Here is a 20,993-nt window from a genome sequence, read left to right on the forward strand (position 1 = left end):
TTCCTTCCTGACGATTGTCCCCTCAGGACCCCTTCTGCCAAGGACGCAAAATCTCTTGAGAAGCAGCTCCCTCTCGCCTCGTTGCACCCACCAAGCTTGAGCGCTGCAGGCTCGTGCGCTGCCCACAGCGCAGGGTCAACCGTGGGAGTTGGTCCATCATCAAGGTGCCTTGAGCTTGCGCCTTCACCGTCCTTTCTCCGCGGCTTTGCTCGGACTGCAGCAAGTGTGCCAAGGGCTCCTCCCCTGGTCACGGTCGGCAGTTGGCTGGCTTCGATCCTGGGGTCTTCTTCAAGCAGTGGGCCCCATTCAGTTCGGGCCCCTCGCGAGGGCCGGCTGGCACCTGGGGCTGCGCCATCCCCTACCCCCTGCTGAGAGGGGGCGCACCGCGTCGGGCGTCGCCCACAACCCCCGTAGTGGAGGGCGAGATGGGTCGTGCGCTCGAGTTTGAGCGTGGGCGGAGCATTGTTCGTCATGAGCTCTTCCAGGAGGTGATGGGCACGATGAACCGACTCGGTGAAGAACTTGTGGGTGTCGACGCGTGCCTTGAGGCCGAGGGTCTTCGGTTGGCGGAGGAGTGGCACAAGCTGAAAGTGGCCATCAACCTCGGGCGCCACCAACGCGAGTTGGATAACATGAGGTCCGAGGCTTCCCTTGCAGCCTCCTGTGAGGCCTGCTCCTGAGCTCCAGAGGAGGCTCGTGAAGCTAACTGCCGTGGCGAGGCCGCGGAGAAACGCGCGTGGGAGCTCCAAGCCTGGAGCGCTATCTTGGATCAGCAGGTGGAGGTGCGCAGGGCTGCCCTTGCGTCCTTGAGGGGGTCACCCGCCGAGGAGGAACAGATGCGGGAGCGTGAGGAGGTGCTGGCGCCGGAAGCCGTGGAGCGCAGCCTTGAACTTGAACGGCTGGAGATGAGGGAGCGCCAGGTTGCTCAGGCGGAGGATGACGTTGGCGCGTGTGAGGTCAGTGCCTAGGAGGAGGTCGACCGCCGGGTGGCCGCGGCTCGCCGAATCTCGAGAGCAGGTACAACCTGAAGCTGAAGCTCGTGGAAGCCGAGGCCAATGGTAGGACTGCTGCCCTCAAGTCCAGGTTGGTCGAGGTGGAGCAGCGCGAGGAGGCCGCCGCATCCGCCTTGGCCTCAGCGCAGGCTGAGCTGGCTTCCGCCCACGCCGAGCCGCTCTCTCTTCGGCAGCGGGTCGCCGATGCCGAGTCCGTCGCGCGGCAGAACAAGGAGGAAGTGCTTGAGCGGCGGACGTTGGAGCGTGTGCATGCTCCCATGCTCGAGGACCTCAGGAATAGGGCCAACACCACCCTAGGCCATATCTATGACGAGAATGCTCCTCATCCCCATGCAACCGACTACGCCAGCCACCTCCGCTTCTTTGGCGATGTGGGGACGCGCCTGCAGAACCGTTCTGAGAGGGCTCGCCAGCTTGTTGAAGAGAGGAGTCGCATTCTGCTTGGGAGCACGTTCTCCCGCGTCTTCAGCCACCTCCAGAATATCGACCCCAACTTTGATTTTGATGCCGCCATTGCTCCCGTACCAGAAGCCATCCGGGGCGACTTGGCGCGATGGGTTGAAGACAACGTGGATGCGCTGGTCAGGGCCTTCGCTTCTGACGACGACGGGGTAGTGGTTGCGGCGGACAAAGGCGACGTGGTTGATGATGGTGACGCCGACACCGGTGAAGGTGGAGGCGACGCCAACGATGGCGACAACGATGCCAGCGGTGCGTCTGAAGATGACATGGGGATGCGGCGAGCGACATATCCGGCTGATCCCTCGTTTCCCTACTATTTACCCGATAAAAACTTGGGCGTGGCCCTAGAAGACTGTAAGAGCATATTGAGAGGGGGAGCCCCTCATGTAAACAAGTCACAACTTTTATCCTTCCGTGTCAAATTGAGTACGCGCCCTCATGAGCTTACGTAAGCTGGGGCAAGGTTGTTGTTGCAGTTTACCTTAGCCTGGATGAGCCCAAAATCGGCTCAAGAGGTTGTGGGTTTCTGAGAAGCTCCTGAGGAATTCGTCGACACGCCCAAGAGGGCCGTGTGATAAACAAGCGCCAGCCACAGGCTGACACATGCATGGCTCCTGTGCTTCATGCCCAACCCGGCTCACGAGGAGCCCGCAGGGGGGAGCGACTGGCGCGAACTCCGAAATAAGGCAAGGACTAGACCGCGAGAAATAGCTCGAACGAGAAAAGGCATACCCCCCGCGTGCATCAAATGAAAATTCAACTTCAACTTAAATCCAAATCCAGAAATCAGGGTTACAGAAAAGAGATCCAAAGCAAAAGGCCGCGTCCGGCGCCTAGTCTAGTCTTCGGCGTCTTCTGACCAGCGCGGAGCTAAGTGCTGCCACTAGGCATGGGAGGGAGCCCCCGAGGCCCGAGGGCGGCTCTCCTGAGGCTCCGGAGCGTGTACAGCCCCACTCATTATTACGTGAGAGTGTCACAGGCGTGAGCCTTACTTCATATCGCCTGACGAGGACCCCGCCTTGCGCCAGCCCCTACCATCGCTGGGATGACCGGAAACCAGGATGGCCCAATGAGGGCAGAGGGGACGCTAGCGGCGCCCCCGGCGAGCACGGGTCCTCTGCCGGGGGAAAGGTCGCGGACGCCACCCCGACAGAGGGCCTACCTCCGGGCATTGCCTTGCTCCGTGCGATGCGGGGAGGGGCCTTGCTCCTGGCCCCTTCCACGCAGCCCCCAGTGGGTCTCTCCTGTCGGGCCGGGCATCGCCGTGCCAGAACCATCGTTCGGCGCCGTGACCTGGTTCATCTGTGTCTCATGGTTAGCGTAAGCTTTCCCCTGAGGGGTTAATGGTACCCTGTATCTGTCGTCGACGGTGCGGCTGTCGGGGCTCTCTGCGGCTCCTGGAAGGCTTCAGCTCCTAACGCCTCCTCCTTGCATCCTGGCCTGAGGAACGAGCCGGGGTCGTCCTCCAGCGTGTACTCCTGCTCCATCATGCGGGGGACGTAGGCCTCCGAGGCCGATGCCCCGAAGACCTCGCCGAAGTGCCCCACGCTCCATGCCGCTCAGCCCGTCACGCTGTCCTGAGGATGCCAGAGCGGTGCTTCGACGGGGCCGTGCACGATGATGCTTGTGCCCGCGCTCATCCGAGGTGGCTCAGATGCGAGGAGGCGCCCTTCTCCATGGACCGTGCTGATGTCGACGAAGCCCCCGGGCGCACTTGGGGGTAGGCGGGCGCGGCGAGGCCCGCCGTGGGATCCAGCCACTGCCTGGGGCGTGAGCTGGTAGCAGAAAGGCGGTGCTCCTGTGGCCGCCGCGTCCAGGAGCTCGGCGACGCGTTCCAGCAGTGCATCCCGGCCGCTCTCCATCAGTCGGCACCGCAGCTGCTCCCGTGCCACTGTGAGCACAGCCCGCATGTTCGCCTGCTCCCTCCAGGTGTGCGGCGCCGTCGCCGCGGCATGGCTGGCGGCCCTTGCAGCGGCTCACATCTGTCGGGGGGTAAGAGCAGAGTGTGAGTGGCCGCGCCGCCCGCGCCCCGCGGTGTTTGGTGTGCGCGCCGCCTGAGACGCGAGGTTGAGGTCTTCCTAGGCAGGCGCTGCCGCTCGGGCAAGCCAGGCTGCCCATCGGTCGTCGTCAGCCCTCGGGTCGTCGGACATCGAAACCGCGGAGCGTCAGCAGATCGTCTGGTGGGGAAGAAGCTCTGGCACACCCCTACCTGGCGTGCCAAATGTCGGATTACGGGTTCCAGCAAAACCCTTAAGGTTTGAACACCGGGGTGCGCGGGAAGATCTCCCCTCCTATCGATCCACGTCCTATCTTAGCCTAGATCTCACGAACTAACTCGACGAACTCGCAACACAAAGGACACAAGATTTATACTGTTTTGGGCCACCGTTGTGGTGTAATACCCTACTCTAGTGTGGTGGTGGTGGATTGCCTCTTGGTCTGAAGATGAACAGTACAAGGGGAAGAACAACCTCCTGAGGTTGAGGTGTTCTTGTGCTTGGTGAACTTGTGTGGTTGAGGATGATGTTGATGATCCCTCCCTGCCTATGGTGGTGGCTAGTCCTATTTATAGAGGCCCTGGTCCTCTCCCCAAATATTGAGCGGGAAGGGAGCCAACAACGGCCAATTTGAAAGGGGACAACTAGTACAAGCTATCTTGACAAAAGGTGGTCTTCGCCTGCCAAAGGTTCTGGCGGTGACGCCGTCCTGGGCTCCATGGTGACCTCCGTCTTGCCGTCCTTCTGGTCTTGGTCTCGTTGCATGAATATGGAAACATTTGCTTGATGCCTCGGTACTCCGCATCTGTGCTTGCCCCCTTAGCACTAAAGAGGAAACAAGGACGCTGCGCGCGTTGGTGCCCGCCTGGTCTCGATCGTCATGGATTACGTCATGAGAACCTCGCGAGGCTTGTCCGGCCTTGAACTCTCCGCCCCTCACGAGCCAGCCTGGTGAGGCCGCTCCTGAGGAGGTCTTGTGTCGTCCGCTTCGCGAGGCTTGGCCCCTCGCGAAGGTCTTGATTCCTTGTTGATGAAGATGGGCCGTATAGGCTATCCAGCAAAGCCACGCCATGGGCCGCAGGCAGGCAAGTCTGGGGACCCCCATTCCCAAAACGCCGACAGAGGTAAAGAGAGTTTACTTGAAGACCGAGCATGGTTATACTTTCCACGCAAAATTATACAACACAGACAACTACACCTATTTTGAATGCAAAACTAGGCGAGCACTATGCAAGACTTATGCATTTGAGCCTGATATGGTTATCACCTTTGATATTCGTCCAGAAGATGATATTGAAGGTAATATCGACATCTGGGTCGATGTGCAGACGCCTCCAGTTATACCATTATGTGAGTTTCTCAACCATATTTATGTCTTCGATATTGTTTATTCAAATATAGTTGACAACTAATTTCTATTGACAGCTTATTTCTGTTCAAGCAAACATGTCCAGAGCTTAGTAGAGAGGACCTACTACTGTCCTGGGGCTGAACTAATCTCCGAGGAGATAAGTCATTATGTTTCATGGCTTGAGGATCTTCATACTGGGAAGACAAAGTATTTTTGTGGACTTAAAAATCTTAGTACTCAAAACGTGTGACCAATAGTGTTCGTACTGAACTACGGTCACATCTATTTAGGAAAGATGGTAAGATATTTACTATTTGTCCTCAGTGCATCTTTTGGATACATTATTTTTAAGCTAAACTTCATTGCTAAGTATGTTACTATACGATGTTCTTCAACAGGGACTCCTGATGAATGTTGTTCCTCATTGGATCGAGACTAAAGGTCGCATGAGAATTGTTAGCTTACGACCAATATTTCCTACAATGCACTTTAGTGCATTCAGGATTTCTAATAGCGAGGAATGCTTAATAGTGAAAGACTGGAGCAAAATTGTGAACGATCGTAGAGAAGTACTAGGGGCAGCAATCAGAAGCGCAACCCACGATTAGGAGACAGGTTCATCTGCATGCTCCAACTTGATGAAGCAGGAGTGCTACACATGTTTTATGTTATTTTAGCTGAGAGAGAGCAGTAGGAGTGATTAGCTAGCTAGAAATGAGTTATGATGATTAAATAGCTAGTGTTGGTGGTAATGACTGTGATGATTATTATTAGCTAGTGTTGGTGGTGATTAGATAGCTACCGCAGCTAGTGTTGGTGATGATTAGCTAGCTAGAATGAGTTTGAAGATGATGATGTGTGCTACACTATGACTATGATGATTAAATAGCTAATGTTGGTGGTAATGACTATGATGATGATTAAATAGCTTGTGTTTTCGGATTAGATTCAAGTGGAGGCAACATGTGGTGCACATCGAAAGTACTACTAGCCCAAACTAGATCAAGTTTGGATTAGTAGTACTTTTGACATGCACCACATGTTCTCTCCACTTAAACCTAATCCACCTTCATTTGACACACTGTTATGGACATATTGATATAACAACCTCATAATTGGTATTGTACCAAAATTTGTATAACGGCGTATAAATACACTAAAAATTAAAAAAATGAGAAAAAGAATACTAGTAGCGATGGAAAGTAAACATGCTACAACTAGCTATATTAGTAGTAGCATTGGAGTGAAGAAACGCTGATGCTATATGTCTTAGCAGCAGCGCGCGTAGCACGCGTTACTGCTAAGGAATAGCTGTAGCGCCTTATCAGTAGCGCGTCCTCCCGCGCTACTGATAGGCAAAATACCCGCGCTACTGCTAGGGTTTTCCCTAATAGTGTCAAGAGGTAGCAAGAAGGATTTCTGGCGTCGTTGCCGGGGAAGTTGCACCAAGTCAAGTCAGGACTTGATCTCTCAGCAACTAGCCATCTCTGGCGCCGTCTACGCACAAGTCAAGACATACCAAGTACCCATCACAAACTATTATCCATCGCATTACATTATTTGCCATTTGCCTCTCGTTTCCCTCTCCCCCACTTCACCCTTGCCGTTTTATTCGCCCTGTTTTTCGTCCGCCTCTTTTCTGTTCAGCTCTCTCTTTGCTTGCCTCTTGTTTGGTTGTGCGTTGGATTGTTTGTCATGATTGCTCAAGATAATACTAAATTGTGTGACTTTTCCAATACCAACAATAATGGTTTTCTTAGTACTCCGATTGCTCCTCTTACCGACGCTCAACCTTGTTATGAAATATCTGTTTTCTGGCCTTCCTAGTGAAGATGCCGCTACCCATCTAAACAACTTTGTTGATTTATGTGATATGCAAAATAAGAAAGATGTGGATAATCATATTGTTAAATTGAATCTATTTCCATTTTCGCTTAGAGATCATGCTAAAACTTGGTTTCCTCTTTGCCTAAAAATAGTATTGATTCGTGGAATAAGGGCAAAGATGCTTTTATCACTAAGTATTTTTGTCCCACTAAGATCATCTCTCTTAGAAACGATATTATGAATTTGAAGCAACTTGATCATGAGCATGTTGCACAAGCTTGGGAGAGGATGAAATTAATGATACGTAATTCCACTACACATGGATTAAATTTATGGATGATCATACAATTTTTTATGCTAGATTGAATTTTGCTTCTAGAAATCTTTTAGATTCGGCCGTGGGAGGCACTTTTATGGAAATCACTTTAGGAGAAGCTACTAAACTCCTAGATAATATTATGGTTAATTATTCTCAATGGCACACCAAAAGATCTACTAGTAAAAAGGTTCATGCTATAGAAGAAATTAATGCTTTGAGTGGAAAGATGGATGAACTTATGAAATTGTTTGCTAATAAGAGTGTTTCTTCTGATACTAATGATATGCCTTTGTCTACTTTGATTGAGAATAATAATGAATCTATGGGTGTGAATTTTGTTGCTAGGAACAATTTTGGTAACAACGCGTATAGAGGAAACTTTAATCCTAGGCCATTTTCTAGTAATTCCTCTAATAATTATGGTAATTACTACAACAACTCTTATGGAAATTTTAATAAGATGCCCTCTAATTTTGAGACTAGTTTTAAAAAATTTATGATTTCGCAAAATAATTTTACTGCTTTGCTTGAAGAAAAATTGCCTAAGATTGATGAGTTGGCTAGGAACATGGATAGAATTTATATTGATGTTGAATCTTTGAAACTTAGATATATTACACCTAAGCATGATATCAATGAGTCTCCCAAATCTATGAGAATTTCCATTGACGAGAGCAAAGAAAGAACCGCTAGGATGCATGCTAAAAAAGATTGTTTTATAAAAGAGTGTTCCTCTAGTTTTCATGATAATAATGATGAAGATCTAAAAGTGATTGATGTGTCCCCTATTAAATATTTATTTTGCAATATGAATCTTGGTAAGGATGGGACTGGAGATGAGTCAACTTTAGTTAAAAGGCATCCCAATGATTCAGAGTTTTTAGATCTTAATGCAAAAATTGGTAAAAGTAGGATTGAAGAGGTCAAAACTTTACATAGCAATGACCCCACTATTTTGGATTTCAAGGAATTTAATTATTATAATTGATCTATGAAAGATTGTATTTCCTTGTTGCAATCCGTGCTAAATTCTCCTCATGCTTATGATCAAAATAAAGCTTTTACCAAACATATCGTTGATGCCTTAATGCAATCATATGAAGAAAAGCTTGAATTAGAAGTTTCTATCCCTAGAAAACTTTATGATGAGTGGGAACCTACTATTAAAATTAAAATTAAATATCATGAATTCTATGCTTTATGTGATTTGGGTGCTAGTGTTTCCATGATTCCCAAAACTTTGTGTGATGTGTTAGGTTTCCGTGAATTTGATGATTGTTCTTTAAATTTGCATCTTGCGGATTCCACCATTAAGAAACCTATGGGAAGGATTAATGATGTTCTTATTGTTGCAAATAGGAATTATGTGCCCATAGATTTCATTGTTCTTGATATAGATTGCAATCCTACATGTCCTATTATTCTTGGTAGACCTTTCCTTAGAACGACTGGTGCAATTATTGATATGAAAGAAGGAAATATTAGATTCCAATTTCCTTTATGGAAAGGCATGGAACACTTTCCTAGGAAGAAAATTAAATTACCTTATGAATCTATTATGAGAGCCACTTATGGATTGCATACCAAAGACGACAATACCTGGATCTATTCTTGCTTTTATGCCTAGCTAGGGGCGTTAAACAATAGGGCTTGTTGGGAGGCAACCTAATTTTATTTTTGTTTCTTGTTTTTTGTTCCTGTTTAGTAATAAATAATCCATCTAGCTTCTGTTTAGATGTGGTTTTAAGATTTTTAGTAGTGTTTGTGCCAAGTAGAACCTTTGGGAAGACTTGGGGGAAGTCTTTGTGATCTTGCTGTAAAAAACAGAAACTTTAGCGCTCACGAGATTTGCTTCCATTTTTTAGTGGAGAGTGAGATTAGGTTGATTATTTATGCAGACGATTAATAGACAAATTCCTCACATCCACCAATTTATTTCAAATTTTTTGGGGTTACAGAAGTATTTGACACCTACAGATTACTACAGACTGTTCTGTTTTTGATAGATTCTGTTTTTCGTGTGTTGTTTGCTTATTTTGATGAATCTATGGCTAGTATCGGGGAGTATGAATCATAGAGAAGTTGGAATACAGTAGGTTTAACACCAATATAAATAAAGAATGAGTTCATTACAGTACCTTGAAGTGGTGGTTTGTTTTCTTATACTAACGGAGCTCATGAGATTTTCTGTTGAGTTTTGTGTTGTGAAGTTTTCAAGTTTTGGGTAAAGATTTGATGGATTTTGGAATAAGGAGTGGAAAGAGCCTAAGATTGGGGATTCTAAAGGCACCCCAAGGTAAAATTCAAGGACAACCAAAAGCCTAAGCTTGGGGATGCACCAGAAGGCATCCCCTCTTTCATCTTCGTCTATCGGTAACTTTACTTGATGCTATATTTTTATTCACCACATGATATGTGTTTTGCTTGGAGCGTCTTGTATGATTTGAGTCTTTGCTTTTTATTTTACCACAATCATACTTGCTGTACACACCTTTTGGAGAGACACACATGAATCGGAATTTATTAGAAACTCTATGTGCATCACTTATATCTTTTGAGCTAGATAATTTTGCTCTAGTGCTTCACTTATATCTTTAAGAGCACGGTGGTGGTTTTATTTTATATAAATTATTGATCTCTCATGCTTCACTTATATTATTTTGAGAGTCTTTTAGAACAGATGGTAATTTTGTTTGGTTATAAAATTAGTCCTAATATGATAGGCATCCAAGATGGGTATAATAAAAACTTTCATAAAAAGTGCATTGAATACTATGAGAAGTTTGATACTTGATGATTGTTTTGAGATATGAAGATGGTGATATTAGAGTCATGCTAGTTGATTAGTTGTGAATTTGAGAAATACTTTTTCTAAAGTTTGTGATTCCCGTACACGTATGGTGAACCGTTATGTGATGAAGTGGCGGTTGGGGACGAGCGATGGTCTTTTCCTACCAATCTATCCCCCTAGGAGCATGCGCATAGTACTTTGTTTTGATAACTAATAGATTTTTGCAATAAGTATGTGAGTTCTTTATGACTAATGTTGAGTCCATGGATTATACACACTCTCACCCTTCCACCATTGCCAGCCTCTCTAATACCGCGCAACTTTCGCCAGTATCATACACCCACCATACACCTTCCTCAAAACAGCCACCATACCTACCTATTATGACATTTCCATAGCCATTCCGAGATATATTTCCATACAACTTACCACCATTCCGTTTGTTATGACAAGTTACATCATTGTCATATTGCTTTGCATGATCATTTAGTTGACATCGTATTTGTGGCAAAGCCACCTTTATAATTCTTTCATACATGTCACTCTTGATTCATTACATATCCCGGTACACCGCCGGAGTGTTGGGGAACGTAGTAATTTCAAAAAATTTCCTACGCACACGCAAGATCATGGTGATGCATAGCAATGAGAGGGGAGAGTGTAGACTACGTACCCTCGTAGACCACAGCGGAAGCGTTATGACAACGCGGTTGATGTAGTCGTACGTCTTCACGGCCCGACTGATCAAGCACCGAAACTACGACACCTCCGAGTTCTAGCACACGTTCAGCTCGATGACGATCCCCGGACTCCGATCCAGCAAAGTGTCGGGGAAGAGTTCCATCAGCACGACGGCGTGGTGATGATCTTGATGTTCTACTGTCGCAGGGCCTCGCCTAAGCACCAGTACAATATTATCGAGGACTATGGTGGAGGGGGGCACCGCACACGGCTAAGAGAAGGATCTTGAAGATCAACTTGTGTGTCTAGAGGTGCCCCCTGCCCCGTATATAAAGGAGCAAGGGGGGAGGCCGGCTGGCCCTTGGGGCGCGCCAAGGAGGAGGAGTCCTCCTCGTAGTAGGAGTAGGACTCCCCTCTTTCCTACTACTAGGAGGGGGAAAGGAAGGGGGAGAGGGAGAAGGAAAGGGGGGCGCCGCCCCCCCTCTCCTAGTCCAATTCGGACCAGAGGGGGAGGGGGCACGCGGCCCACCCTGGCCACCCCTCTCTCTCTCCACTAGGGCCCATAAAGCCCATTACTTCTCCCGGGGGGTTCCGGTAACCCTCCGACTCTCCGGTTTTCTCCGAAATCACCCGGAACACTTCCGGTGTCTGAATATAGTCGTCCAATATATCAATCTTTATGTCTCGACCATTTCGAGACTTAGCATCATGTCCGTGATCACATCCGGGACTCCGTACAAACTTCGGTACATCAAAATATATAAACTCATAATAAAACTGTCATCGTAATGTTAAGCGTGCGGACCCTACGGGTTCGAGAACAATGTAGACATGACCGAGACATGTCTGCGGTCAATAACCAATAGCGGAACCTGGATGCTCATATTGGCTCCGACATATTCTACGAAGATCTTTTATCGGTCAGACCGCATAACAACATACTTTGTTCCCTTTGTCATCGGTATGTTACTTGCCCGAGATTCGATCGTCGGTATCTCAATACCTAGTTCAATCTCGTTACCGGCAAGTCTCTTTACTCGTTTCGTAATACATCATCTCGCAACTAACTCATTAGTTGCAATGCTTGCAAGGCTTATGTGATGTGCATTACCGAGAGGGCCCAGAGATACCTCTCCGACAATCGGAGTGACAAATCCTAATCTCGAAATACGCCAACCCAACATGTACCTTTGGAGACACCTGTAGAGCTCCTTTATAATCACCCAGTTACGTTGTGACGTTTGGTAGCACACAAAGTGTTCCTCCGGCAAACGGGAGTTGCATAATCTCATAGTCATAGGAACATGTATAAGTCATGAAGAAAGCAATAGCAACATACTAAACGATCGGGTGCTAAGCTAATGGAATGGGTCATGTCAATCACATCATTCTCCTAATGATGTGATCCCGTTAATCAAATGACAACACATGTCTATGGTTAGGAAAACCATTTGATAACGAGCTAGTCAAGTAGAGGCACACTAGTGACGTTTAGTTTGTCTATGTATTCACACAAGTATTATGTTTCCGGATAATACAATTATAGCATGAATAATAAACATTTATCATGATATAAGGAAATAGATAATAACTTTATTATTGCCTCTAGGGCATATTTCCTTCAGTCTCCCACTTGCACTAGAGTCAATAATCTAGATTTACACAGTAATGATTCGAACACCCATGGAGCTTTGGTGCTGATCATGTTTTGCTCATGGAAGAGGCTTAGTCAACGGGTCTGCTACATTCAGATCCGTATGTATCTTGCAAATCTCTATGTCTCCCACCTGGACTAGATCCCGGATGGAATTGAAGCGTCTCTTGATGTGTTTGGTTCTCTTGTGAAATCTGGATTCCTTTGCCAAGGCAATTGCACCAGTATTGTCACAAAAGATTTTCATTAGACCCGATGCACTAGGTATGACAGCTAGACCGGATATGAAATCCTTCATCCAGACTCCTTCGTTTGCTACTTCCCAAGCAGCTATGTACTCCGCTTCACATGTAGATCCCGCCACAACGCTTTGTTTAGAACTGCACCAACTGACAGCTCTACCGTTTAATGTAAACATATATCTAGTTTGCGATTTAGAATCGTCGGGATCAGTGTCAAAGCTTGCATCAACGTAACCATTTACGATGAGCTCTTTGTCACCTCGATATACAAGAAACATATCCTTAGTCCTTTTCAGGTATTTCAGGATGTTCTTGACCGCTGTCCAGTGATCCACTCCTGGATTACTTTGGTACCTCCCTGCTAGACTTATAGCAAGACATACATCAGGTCTGGTACATAGCATTGCATACATGATAGAGCCTATGGCTGAAGCACATGGAACATTCTTCATTTTCTCTCTATCTTCTGCAGTGGTCGGGCATTGAGTCTTACTCAATTTCACACCTTGTAACACAGGCAAGAATCCTTTCTTTGCTTGATCCATTTTGAACTTCTTCAAAATTTTGTCAAGGTATGTGCTTTGTGAAAGTCCAATTAAGCGTCTTGATCTATCTCTATAGATCTTAATGCCCAATATGTAAGCAGCTTCACCGAGGTCTTTCATTGAGAAACTCTTATTCAAGTATCCCTTTATGCTATCTAGAAATTCTATATTATTTCCGATTAGTAATATGTCATCTACATATAATATGAGAAATGCTACAGAGCTCCCACTCACTTTCTTGTAAATACAGGCTTCTCCAAAACTATGTACAAAACCAAATGCTTTGATCACATTATCAAAGCGTTTATTCCAACTCCGAGAGGCTTGCACCAGTCCATAAATGGATCGTTGGAGCTTGCACACTTTGTTAGCTCCCTTTGGATCGACAAAACCTTCCGGCTGCATCATATACAACTTTTCTTCCAGAAATCCATTCAGGAATGCAGTTTTGACATCCATCTGCCAAATTTCGTAATAATAAAATGCGGCAATTGCTAACATGATTCAGACTTACTTAAGCATTGCTATGGGTGAGAAGGTCTCATCGTAGTCAATCCCTTGAACTTGTCGAAAACCTTTTGCGACAAGTCGAGCTTTGTAGACGGTAACATTACCGTCAGCGTCAGTCTTCTTCTTGAAGATCCATTTATTCTCAATTGCTTGCCGATCTTTGGGCAAGTCAACCAAAGTCCATACTTTGATCTCATACATGGACCCCATCTCAGATTTCATGGCTTCAAGCCATTTTGCGGAATCTGGGCTCACCATCGCTTCTTCATAGTTCGTAGGTTCATCATGATCTAGTAGCATGACTTCCAGGAGAGGATTACCGTACCACTCTGGTGCGGATCTTACTCTGGTTGATCTACGAGGTTCAGTAGTAACTTGTTCTGAAGTTTCATGATCATCATCATTAGCTTGCTCACTAATTGGTGTAGGTGTCACAGAAACCGGTTTCTGTGATGTACTACTTTCCAATAAGGGAGCAGGTATAGTTACCTCATCAAGTTCTACTTTCCTCCCACTCACTTCTTTCGAGAGAAAACTCCTTCTCTAGAAAGTTTCTGAATTTAGCAGCAAAAGTCTTGCCTTCAAATCTGTGATAGAAGGTGTATCCAATAGTTTGTTTTGGATATCCCGCGAAGACACATTTCTCTGATTTGGGTTCGAGCTTATCAGGTTGAAGCTTTTTCACATAAGCATCGCAGCCCCAAACTTTCAGAAACGACAACTTTGGTTTCTTGCCAAACCACAGTTCATAAGGCGTCGTCTCAACGAATTTTGATGGTGCCCTATTTAACGTGAATGCGGCCGTCTCTAAAGCATAACCCCAAAACGATAGTGGTAAATCAGTAAGAGACATCATAGATCACACCATATCTAGTAAAGTACGATTACGACGTTCGGACACACCATTACGCTATGGTGTTCCGGGTGGCGTGAGTTGCGAAACTATTCCGCATTTTCTCAAATGTACACCAAACTCGTAACTCAAATATTCTCCTCCACGATCAGATCGTAGGAATTTTATTTTCTTGTTACGATGATTTTCAACTTCACTCTGAAATTCTTTGAACTTTTCAAATGTTTCAGACTTATGTTTCATTAAGTGGATATACCCATGTCTGCTTAAGTCATTTGTGAAGGTGAGAAAATAACGATATCCGCCACGAGCCTCAACATTCATCGGACCACATACATCTGTATGTATGATTTCCAACAAAACTGTTGCTCTCTCCATAGTACCGAAGAACGGTGTTTTGGTCATCTTTCCCATAAGGCACGGTTCGCAAGTACCAAGTGATTCATAATCAAGTGGTTCCAAAAGTCCATCAGTATGGAGTTTCTTCATGCGCTTTACATCGATATGACCTAAACGGCAGTGCCACAAATAAGTTGCACTATCATTATCAACTCTGCATCTTTTGGCTTCAACATTATGAATATGTGTGTCACTACTATCGAGATTTAATAAGAATAGACCACTCTTCAAGGGTGCATGACCATAAAAGATATTACTCATATAAATAGAACAACCATTATTCTCTGATTTAAATGAATAACCGTCTCGCATCAAACAAGATCTAGATATAATGTTCATGCTCAACGCTGGCACCAAATAACAATTATTTAGGTCTAATACTAATCCCGAAGGTAGATGTAGAGGTAGCGTGCCGACCGCGATCACATCGACTTTGGAACCATTTCCCACGCGCATCGTCACCTCGTCCTTAGTCAATCTTTGCTTAATCCGTAGTCCCTGTTTTGAGTTGCAAATATTAGCAACAGAACCAGTATCAAATAGCCAGGTGCTACTGCGAGCATTAGTAAGGTACACATCAATAACATGTATATCATACATACCTTTGTTCACCTTGCCATCCTTCTTATCCGCCAAATACTTGGGGCAGTTCCGCTTCCAGTGACCAGTCTGCTTGCAGTAGAAGCACTCAGTTTCAGGCTTAGGTCCAGATTTGGGTTTCTTATCCTGAGCAGCAACTTGCTTGCTGTTCTTTTTGAAGTTCCCCTTCTTCTTCCCTTTGCCCTTTTTCTTGAAATTAGTGGTCTTGTTGACCATCAACACTTGATGCTCCTTCTTGATTTCTACCTCCGCAGCTTTCAGCATTGCGAAGAGCTCGGGAATTGTCTTAACCATCCCCTGCATATTATAGTTCATCACGAAGCTCTTGTAGCTAGGTGGAAGTGATTGGATAATTCTATCAATGACGCAATCATCTGGAAGATTAACTCCCAATTGAATCAAGTGATTATTATACCCAGACATTTTGAGTATATGCTCACTGACAGAACTGTTCTCCTCCATCTTGCAGCTATAGAATTTATTGGAGACTTCATATCTCTCAATCCGGGCATTTGCTTGAAATATTAACTTCAACTCCTGGAACATCTCATATGCTCCATGACGTTCAAAACGTCGTTGAAGTCCCGATTCTAAGCCGTAAAGCATGGCACACTAAACTATTGAGTAGTCATCAGCTTTGCTCTGCCAGACGTTCATAACATCTGGTGTTGCTCCAGCAGCAGGCCTGGCACCCAGCGGTGCTTCCAGGATGTAATTCTTCTATGCAGCAATGAGGATAATCCTCAAGTTACGGACCCAGTCCGTGTAATTGCTACCATCATCTTTCAACTTTGCTTTCTCAAGGAACGCATTAAAATTCAACGGAACAACAACACGGGACATCTATCTACAATCAAACATAAACAAGCAAGATACTATTAGGTACTAAGTTCATGATAAATTTAAGTTCAATTAATCATATTACTAAAGAACTCACACTTAGATAGACATCCCTCTAATCCTCTAAATGATCACATGATCCAAATCAACTAAACCATGTCCGATCATCACGTGAGATGGAGTAGTTTTTGGTGAACATCACTATGTTGATCATATCTACTATATGATTCACGCTCGACCTTTCGGTCTCCGTGTTCCGAGGCCATATCTGTATATGCTTGGCTCGTCAAGTATAACCTGAGTATTCCGCATGTGCAACTGTTTTGCACCCATTGTATTTGAACGTAGATCCTATCACACCCGATCATCACGTGGTGTCTCAGCACGAAGAACTTTCGCAACGGTGCATACTCAGGGAGAACACTTCTTGATAATTAGTGAGAGATCATCTTAAAATGCTATCGTCAATCAAAGCATGATAAGATGCATAAAAGATAAACATCGCATGCAATCAATATAGGTGATATGATATGGCCATCATCATCTTGTCTTGCGATCTCCATCTTCGAAGCACCGTTATGATCACCATCGTCACCGGCGCGACAGCTTGATCTCCATCGTAGCATCGTTGTCGTCTCGCCAATCTTATGCTTGTACGACTATCGCTACTGCTTAGTGATAAAGTAAAGCATTACAGGGCGATTGCATTGCATACAATAAAGCGACAACCATATGGCTCCTGCCAGTTGCCGATGACTCGGTTACAAAAAATGATCATCTCATACAATAAAATTTAGCATCATGTCTTGACCATATCACATCACAACATGCCCTGCAAAAACAAGTTAGACATCCTCTACTTTGTTTGTTGCAAGTTTTACGTGCCTGCTACGGGCTTAAGCAAGAACCAATCTTACCTACGCATCAAAAACCACAACGATAGTTTGTCAAGTTGGTGTTGTTTTAACCTTCGCGAGGACCGGGCGTAGCCACACTCAGTTCAACTAAAGTTGGAGAAACTGACACCCGCCAACCACCTGTGTGCAAAGCACGTCGGTAGAACCAGTCTCGCGTAAGCGTACGCGTAATGTCGGTCCGGGCCGCTTCATCCAACAATACCGCCGAACCAAAGTATGACATGCTGGTAAGCAGTATGACTTATATTGCCCACAACTCACTTGTGTTCTACTCATGCACAACATCAATGCATAAAACCAGGCTCGGATGCCACTGTTGGGGAACGTAGTAATTTCAAAAAAATTCCTATGCACACGCAAGATCATGGTGATGCATAGCAACGAGAGGGGAGAGTGTAGTCTACGTACCCTCATAGACCGACAGCAGAAGCGTTATGACAACGCGGTTGATGTAGTCGTACGTCTTCACGGCCCGACCGATCAAGCACCGAAACTACGGCACCTCCGAGTTCTAGCACACGTTCAGGTCGATGACGATCCCCGGACTCCGATCCAGCAAAGTGTCGGGGAAGAGTTCCGTCAGCACGACAGCATGGTGACGATCTTGATGTTCTACTGTCGCAGGGCTTCGCCTAAGCACCACTACAATATTATCGAGGACTATGGTGGAGGGGGGCACGGCACACGGCTAAGAGAACGATCTTGAAGATCAACTTGTGTGTCTAGAGGTGCCCCCCTGCCCCCGTATATAAAGGAGCAAGGGGGGAGGCCGGCCGGCCCTTGGGGCGCGCCAAGGAGGAGGAGTCCTCCTCATAGTAGGAGTAGGACTCCCCTCTTTCCTACTCCTACTAGGAGGGGGAAAGGAAGGGGGAGAGGGAGAAGGAAAGGGCGGCGCCGCCCCCCTCTCCTAGTCCAATTTGGACCAGAGGGGGAGGGGGCATGCGGCCCACCCTGGCCGCCCCTCTCTCTCTCCACTAGGGCCCATAAAGCCCATTACTTCTCCCGGGGGGGTGTTCCGGTAACCCTCGGCACTCCTGTTTTCTCTGAAATCACCCGAAACACTTCCGGTGTCCGAATATAGCCATCCAATATATCAATCTTTATGTCTCAACCATTTCGAGACTCCTCATCATGTCCGTGATCACATCCGGGACTCTGAACAAACTTCGATACATCAAAATATATAAACTCATAATGAAACTGTCATCGTAACGTTAAGCGTGCGGACCCTACGGGTTCGAGAACAATGTAGACATGACCGAGACATGTCTTCGGTCAATAACCAATAGCGGAACCTAGATGCTCATATTGGCTCCAACATATTCTACGAAGATCTTTTATCGGTCAGACCGCATAACAACATACTTTGTTCCCTTTGTCATCAGTATGTTACTTGCGCGAGATTCGATCGTCGGTATCTCAATACCTAGTTCAATCTCGTTACCGGAAAGTCTCTTTACTCGTTTCTTAATACATCATCTCGCAACTAACTCATTAGTTGCAATGCTTATGTGATGTGCATTACCGAGAGGGCCCAGAGATACCTCTTCGACAATCGGAGTGACAAATCCTAATCTCGAAATACGCCAACCCAACATGGCCTGTAGAGCTCCTTTATAATCACCCAGTTACGTTGTGACATTTGGTAGCACACAAAGTGTTCCTCCGGCAAGCGGGAGTTGCATAATCTCATAGTCATAGGAACATGTATAAGTCATGAAGAAAGCAATAGCAACATACTAAACGATTGGGTGCTAAGCTAATGGAATGGGTCATGTCAATCACATCATTCTCCTAATGATGTGATCCCGTTAATCAAATGACAACACATGTCTATGGTTAGGAAACATAACCATTTTTGATTAACGAGCTAGTCAAGTAGAGGCACACTAGTGACGTTTAGTTTGTCTATGTATTCACACAAGTATTATATTTCTGGATAATACAATTCTACCATGAATGATAAACATTTATCATGATATAAGGAAATAAATAATAACTTTATTATTGCCTCTAGGGCATATTTCCTTCAGTCTCCCACTTGCACTAGAGTCAATAATCTAGATTTACACAGTAATGATTCTAACACCCATGGAGCTTTGGTGCTGATCATGTTTTGCTCGTGGAAGAGGCTTAGTCAACGGGTCTGCTACATTCAGATCCGTATGTATCTTGCAAATCTCTATGTCTCCCACCTGGACTAGATCCCGGATGGAATTGAAGCGTCTCTTGATGTGTTTGGTTCTCTTGTGAAATCTGGATTCCTTTACCAAGGCAATTGCACCAGTATTGTCACAAAAGATTTTCATTGGACCCGATGCACTAGGTATGACACATAGATCGGATATGAACTCCTTCATCCAGACTCCTTCATTTGCTGCTTCCGAAGCAGCTATGTACTCCGCTTCACATGTAGCTCCCGCCACAACGCTTTGTTTAGAACTGCACCAACTGACAGCTCCACCGTTTAATGTAAACACGTATCCGGTTTGCGATTTAGAATCGTCCGGATCGGTGTCAAAGCTTGCATCAACGTAACCATTTACGATGAGCTCTTTGTCACCTCCATATACGATAAACATATCCTTAGTCCTTTTTAGGTATTTTGGGATGTTCTTGACCGTTGTCCAGTGATCCACTCCTGGATTACTTTGGTACCTCCCTGCTAGACTTATAGCAAGACATACATCAGGTCTGGTACATAGCATTGCATACATGATAGAGCCTATGGCTGAAGCATAGGGAACATCTTTCATTTTCTCTCTATCTTCTGCAGTGGTCGGGCATTGAGTCTTACTCAATTTCACACCTTGTAACACAGGCAAGAATCCTTTCTTTGCTTGATCCATTTTGAACTTCTTCAAAATTTTGTCAAGGTATGTGCTTTGTGAAAGTCCAATTAAGCATCTTGATCTATCTCTATAGATCTTAATGCCCAATATGTAAGCAGCTTCACCGAGGTCTTTCATTGAAAAACTCTTATTCAAGTATCCCTTTATGCTATCCAGAAATTCTATATCATTTTCGATTAGTAATATGTCATCTACATATAATATCAGAAATGCTACAAAGCTCCCACTCACTTTCTTGTAAATACAGGCTTCTCCAAAAGTTTGTACAAAACCAAATGCTTTGATCACATTATCAAAGTGTTTATTCCAACTCCGAGAGGCTTGCACCAGTCCATAAATGGATCGCTGGAGCTTGCACACTTTGTTAGCTCCCTTTGGATCGACAAAACCTTCCGGCTGCATCATATACAACTTTTCTTCCAGAAATCCATTCAGGAATGCAGTTTTGACATCCATCTGCCAAATTTCATAATCATAAAATGCTGCAATTGCTAACATGATCCAGACATACTTAAGCATCGCTACGGGTGAGAAGGTCTCATCGTAGTCAATCCCTTGAACTTGTCGAAAACCTTTTGCGACAAGTCGAGCTTTGTAGACAGTAACATTACCGTCAGCGTCAGTCTTCTTCTTGAAGATCCATTTATTCTCAATTGCTTGCCGATCTTTGGGCAAGTCAACCAAAGTCCATACTTTGTTCTCATACATGGATCCCATCTCAGATTTCTTCAAGCCATTTTGCGGAATCTGGGCTCACCATCGCTTCTTCATAGTTCGTAGGTTCATCATGATCTAGTAGCATGACTTCCAGGAGAGGATTACCGTACCACTCTGGTGCGGATCTTACTCTGGTTGATCTACGAGGTTCAGTAGTAACTTGTTCTGAAGTTTCATGATCATCATCATTAGCTTGCTCACTAATTGGTGTAGGTGTCACAGAAACCGGTTTCTGTGATGTACTACTTTCCAATAAGGGAGCAGGTATAGTTACCTCATCAAGTTCTACTTTCCTCCCACTCACTTCTTTCGAGAGAAAACTCCTTCTATAGAAAGTTTCTGAATTTAGCAGCAAAAGTCTTGCCTTCAGATCTGTGATAGAAGGTGTATCCAATAGTTTCTTTTGGATGTCCTGCGAAGACA

The sequence above is a fragment of the Triticum aestivum genome, chromosome 3A (genome assembly GCF_018294505.1).
Source record: "Triticum aestivum cultivar Chinese Spring chromosome 3A, IWGSC CS RefSeq v2.1, whole genome shotgun sequence".
In the NCBI taxonomy this organism is placed as follows: domain Eukaryota; kingdom Viridiplantae; phylum Streptophyta; class Magnoliopsida; order Poales; family Poaceae; genus Triticum; species Triticum aestivum.